Source organism: Varroa jacobsoni, unplaced genomic scaffold (genome assembly GCF_002532875.2).
Source record: "Varroa jacobsoni isolate VJ856 unplaced genomic scaffold, vjacob_1.0 contig04430, whole genome shotgun sequence".
In the NCBI taxonomy this organism is placed as follows: Eukaryota; Metazoa; Arthropoda; class Arachnida; order Mesostigmata; family Varroidae; genus Varroa; species Varroa jacobsoni.
In genome coordinates this window covers 13795-19541 of record NW_019215248.1, presented here as the reverse complement: position 1 = coordinate 19541, position 5747 = coordinate 13795, and the positions used below count along the sequence as shown (strand labels likewise).

At 41.8% G+C, this 5747-nt stretch overlaps 1 long non-coding RNA gene across 2 annotated transcripts; it reads left to right on the top strand.

Annotated features, from left to right (window-relative positions):
- The first annotated feature begins 2389 nt into the window (after positions 1 to 2389).
- LOC147751778 (uncharacterized) lies at positions 2390 to 5536 on the top strand. Of its 2 annotated transcripts, XR_015315932.1 has the most exons (3): positions 2390 to 2769; positions 3743 to 4014; positions 4337 to 5536. It is a non-coding gene; the product is annotated as an uncharacterized LOC147751778 (long non-coding RNA). The 2 variants fall into 2 exon arrangements; XR_015315931.1 differs by having other exon boundaries at positions 2390 to 4014.
- The last annotated feature ends 211 nt before the right edge of the window (positions 5537 to 5747 follow it).

The following is a 5747-nucleotide window of genomic DNA, read 5'->3' as shown; positions in this document are numbered from 1 at the left end:
TAGGAGAGGATAGGGGTTGCATAAGGCTAGCATTGAAAACAGCCGGTGTCGTAAGAGTGACGCACATAATTCATTAAGGGCACTTCTATCGCACCACACGCCGTAGAGCACAGATCGAACTGTATGAGCCACTCACAGTCTCTTTCTAGAAACAACTGCGATTGTGACAAAAAAAAAAGATGATACTGTATAGTCATTTACCACTACAAATAAAAAAACTATGATTCGCCTACATTCTGCTCCATAGTGTGGATGCTTTTTAGTGGCCCAACCACTGGCTCATTGACGGGCTGTATTTTGGTCGAGAAGCAAGGGAAGTGAGTAAAAATTTTCTCTCAATTCTTACCCAGTAACGCTCCTTTAAAGCTAATTTGGCGACGCGGTAACTATCATAGTTATGCATGATTCTCGTATAAAAAATTATCTGTAGTAAAGTCATGATCGTGATCATGATATATCGCCGTAGGTTGTGTTTGTCGATAATATTGTTCTGTATAAACGGCGAAAAGTTTTTTTTTTATCTATTTTTCAAAGCAACTTGTGACATGCTGCTGATTATGACGACATATGGTACCACAAGTGCGAGAATACGCTGGATATATATATACACACACATATGTATGTGTTTCTGCTAAGCTCAGTTGTACTCTGAGACTACTTCGTTATTTGAAATTGTTTGTAAAATCAGCATCGACGGCATCTGGTATTATAAATGTTTGAAATGAAGTGACAGTCCATTAAGCCCCACCTCAGCCTGGTCCGTTTATAGCCTAAAGTGGCCATGTAATAAAACTCAATGTAGTGACGTTCATAAATTGTAACTTGCGTTCAGGTATCTATTGAACAAGTGGCTTTATGGCAGGCAAAAATATGGCAGAAAAATAAGCTGACTATTCTGTTTCTTTATCGTTTAACAAACGTTCGCTGAAACGCGAAAAATTACTCGGCTGTTTCATACATCCACCCCACGTTTTAAAGTTTGGCCAATGAAGATAACCTAGTCGCACGGACTGCATTCAATTTTTGACCCGTATCAATTTCAAAAGTTGTGAAACTTTCATTCCATTAACATTTCAAACCAACGTCCCCTTGCTTAGAGAAGGACGAGAGTGGCCCAAATAGCGCTCGTCTCATATAGTTCTACCTTCCCTCATACATGCATACGTACTAAGCCATTAAAAGGCATGAGCCGTAACCTTGATAACTCAGTAGTAATATAAAAATGATACCAGCAATCTCAAAATTAGGAAGTTCTATATCGGCATATACGCGGGTAGATGTGCCCATACCGGTCGATATCTACTGATAAGGACAACAATCAACATCGTTCATTAGATACCAACCGACGCGTGCTGACGAAAGCTGTTAACCAATAATGTATAGAATATCAGCCTGCATTCTCAACAGCGGCACTCTGCAACAGAAAAACATTCTTTGCTTGCACAGTACCGCCATTTAAGCCGTACAATTTATACTGCTATAATAAGTAATGCGAACGTCACCTGACTAGATGTATTAAGCTGGGCACTACTACAACGACGCCAAGATCAGCTTCGATCGACGCTCGCTGGCCGGCGACCCGCGGATCGATCGTTATAATTATCGTCCGCTGTAGACGACGCAACAAATAAGCCAATCACCCACTTCCTTGTCAACTTAATAGAAGAGGAAGTAACGCAACGAAAGGAAAATAAGGTAAACAAACGGCTATAATAAATATGTCTCTATGTTAATACAATTATAGTTCACCATGTTTGTGTCGTGTAATATTTTTGTGGTCGTGTAAAGGATCAAAAAAACAAGACAACGTCCTATTGTGTTTAGATAACGAGGCCAGAAGATACAAGCAAGCGGCTGGCCGCGTACGCAAAGAGATTCTTATCGGATTTACATAATTTGAATAACGAAGAAATTAATGAGACGAGTCGGTACTGACACGAAGCACCAGGACTTAAAAGGGGCTGATTTAGCGAGCTGAATGTACGGAAGCCATTTTTAAGGATTAGGATAGAAATAGCATTTGTCACATGCCCTCGGCTGATCTCTTTAGTCACAATCACTTACAAGAGAGTAGAACGAATCATTGTATGCATTGACAAAAAGCCCCAGCGGCTTATGAGCCAGCGAGTGCCCGACTTGTTGTTGAAATGAAATTTATTCTAGCTGCTTTTCCTTTCGCTTTCTGGTACCTTAACATCATATGTCAAAGGCAAAAACGAGCTTATTGTTAGAAAGGAAACATTATTTTGGCAGAAGTTGAGTGCTGGACTTTGATATGGTGGGATAGCAACAAAATGCAGATAAGGACGATCCGTCCGTTCAGTTCATGCATTAATCGACGACTGGTACCTACTCTAAAATCGGACTAAATCGCTATATTTTCCGTTGTCTAGCCCAATAATAGACAGCGTAATTTTTAAAATGTGTTTTCATTGATCGTCAGCTGAAGCTATCATTAAGACTTCACTCACTGAAATGCTGTCCATTAATATGATCACGGATGTCTATTTATGATACAGGAACGCCTTTCCCTGTTGCTTCAACTGAAGAACTAGATGTAAATAGGTCTACGATCTAAGAAACGAATATTCGAAGCTTGCGACTATTTCGTGATAGTTTATTTCACTCGGTGAATTCAAGGAAACAGCAAATAGTGATGGGAATCTGCTTGTTGTGATAGGAGAATCGCAGTGATACGAACGGCGCATCGTTGGTATTATCGGCTCTGCGCTTTTGTTGGGTGCATCAGAACGGCACCGTCCGCATCGGGTAAATATAATCAAGCAGGCCATTTAATCGCAGACATTTGTTCCTTGAGTTGATAAGCTATACCCGACTGCGTTTCGTCGGAAGTCATCAGAGGCGAGCTGAGTTTTTCCGGGCAAAATGTTTTGGCTGCGAGCTTTACAATTTTTTTTTTCTTAGAAATGTATAGTTTTTTCTATAAGGATGCGCTGAGATTCTCTTTGATATACAACAGGTAGACATCGAGAAAAACGACCTAAGCCGAAAACAACTGTCAACTGGTGGTCAATGGTAGCATGTGTCGGTCTGCGCGAATTGCTTTAGACGGTTGGTTTCGAACATAAAGCAAAAGGTATTAAGCCTAGACTATCTCACGAGTGCCTCTGTTTACTAGGCAAACATGTTACTAGTGTACCGCTAAGGGAACTATCTCACGGACTAAAGTTCATCTAAGGATTATATGTTATTGTCAGTTTGTAACAACTGTTTACTAGGCAGGCACATACTGCTGAAGTATTTCTTTTTGTAGGCGAGCTGTTTGACATTCGTGTTTCCTTACTCATGAAGAGTATGAACCGTTCTGAGCATTGGTCAGACGAGCGCAATAGGCCTCCGACCATGACCTCGTAACCGCCGACACTGATGACTCTTTCTTTCAATGAATCGGCAACAATCAGTACAGGGGGCAAGACATACCCCCGGTGCCCCGCTTGGTGCTACGGCATCTACGTTACATCGTCTTGCTTTATCGCGTTTACAAGTAGATCGCATCTAGCCTTAAATGAAAATGCCAAAGCAGGCACTCCTTTACCGCTATCGTAGCTGGCATAAATGTTACCTATCAGTAATTTACTAGCAATCAACAGTAGGAATTGCATTATCATCGTAGTCACAATTCAACAAATAGCACCTAGTAACATAAAGGAATTGCTGTTCTCTAAAATGTCACCGTTTTGCTTGCATCTACCTCAAGGATAAATTTCACTCTCCATCCCAGGCAAAACCATTCGCGACAGAGGCGAGCAAGGTTCTTGAACGGTTGGCCATAACACCACGATGATGGATGAAAACACTCCTGGCACTCTTTGTTGCACTCCTCGACAATCGAGCACTTCTCCAACTTGCCCGAGAGACGAGTTACATTTTGCATTACTCCGGAGCGCGACGGCGAGCCACGCTCGAAGTGGGCGACGATCGGAGAAAGAGCGATAGGGGCACACTTATGATGCGCACGCAGGTTCCCCGATGTCAATCGCCACTCGGCATCAGGTAGGTTCATACAAAAATCTGAACATGAATAAGATTAACGAGCCCTCGGAGACGTCTGGGAGTCAGCTCGCGCATGACGTACGTTTATGTGCAAACAATAAACGCGTCTTTGTTTGTAGATGTCAGTAACTAAATTGCACAAATTCACACCATCAATATCACCATCATTAATGAAGTTCACTACGAAAGTCGCTCGGAAAAACAAAACACGTAATCCTTGAGACGGCGAAAAAAGAAAAATAGTCACCCAACGCAAAGCGACGAGGCTTATTATCCGTTAGCTATGTTTTTACACTAACTTTCACTATAACATGATTATCAGTGGTCACACGCGACCCCGGGCACGCTTTCAACGCGAAAGGCGAGTGCGAACTACAAATCAGCAACTTCGCATATCTCAGAATTGAAGAAAAACCTGACACGTCAAACCAATGGACTATGATGCAGCCTTCGCCCAACTGTTTTTTCTCGTAGCGATAACAACAATTGCAATTGAAGGCGTCCGACGCTGAAGGCGGCATTTTCTGTCTGAAGTTCGCGCGTGTTGCCATCAGTCGGCGCGGCCGCCGCTCTTACGTCGAAGAGCGCTAGAGCCGGCGCAAGGAAAGGGAAACTGAAGCCGGGCGAGTCTCCAGCTAGGGAAGGATTCAGTCGGACGATCGTTTGCTATTTGATTAAATATTAATCAAATACGATGTATGAATCCGAATCTACTAAACCCGAGTAGTGAATGGAATAATAGGTATCATATTTAATCACTGGGAACCATATTTCGACTTAAGGCAGCGATGAATTTTTTTAAAAACAATGGATGGATAACTTTTGCTGACGCACATGTGTGCCTTGGCAAATCTGGACCGGTATCGTTTAAATAAGTACAATAAGTACGAATATATGTGCGATGTACGCTTATCATTGTCTAACAGATATAGCAAAACGAAAATGATAAGCCTTCGTCAGCCAACCCATGATCGACTAAAGTTTACCATTGCTTTACAAAGTGGCAACAAATGAGCTCAATTCTGATTGCGGTCAAATCGCAATGCCCCTTATACGCATTACATTTCTCATTTAAGTATAAGGCGCTTTGCACCGGTGATGGGTGGACCTGGTTAGACACTGAATGATGATTGTAAGGTATTGGATAACATACGCCCAAGGTCTAACAAAGGACTCGAGAACTGTGTGAAAAAAGTCTTTGTTCCAATTTAACAAGAGCAAAATTTTAAGTAATCGCATTCCATTTGAAAAACCCCACACCGACTCAAAAATATCCCAGTATAAAAGCTACCCATTTTCTGCTCAAACATTGAAAATAACAATATCAGGCTTCAGTGCGACTCGTGATACACGAGTCTACACGATGCAGTTTAATCATGTACTCAGATAGATGGAGACGCAACTTGTCGACAGGCTTAGCCATTTCTTGAGATAAAGTGTAAACAGGGCTTAGAGGAACTTGAATGGATCGTCGCATAATCTAAATTGCCTAAATACGAGATAATTAGTCTTAGAGCAATAAATATGGGCGTCAAGGTATGATCTCTCTCTCTTTACATACAGTTGTTGTTTCTGCTGCTACTGTTCTTATTATATTGTTAGCATGGCCAATACGTTGCGTGCCGCCAGCTGGCTCATTACAAAATCACTTTTTCTATTAACTGCCCTCGTGTTTCCGGTGTTACGCCCCCCTATTCGTATCCTATGCTTGTGTGTAATGTTATTACGCATTC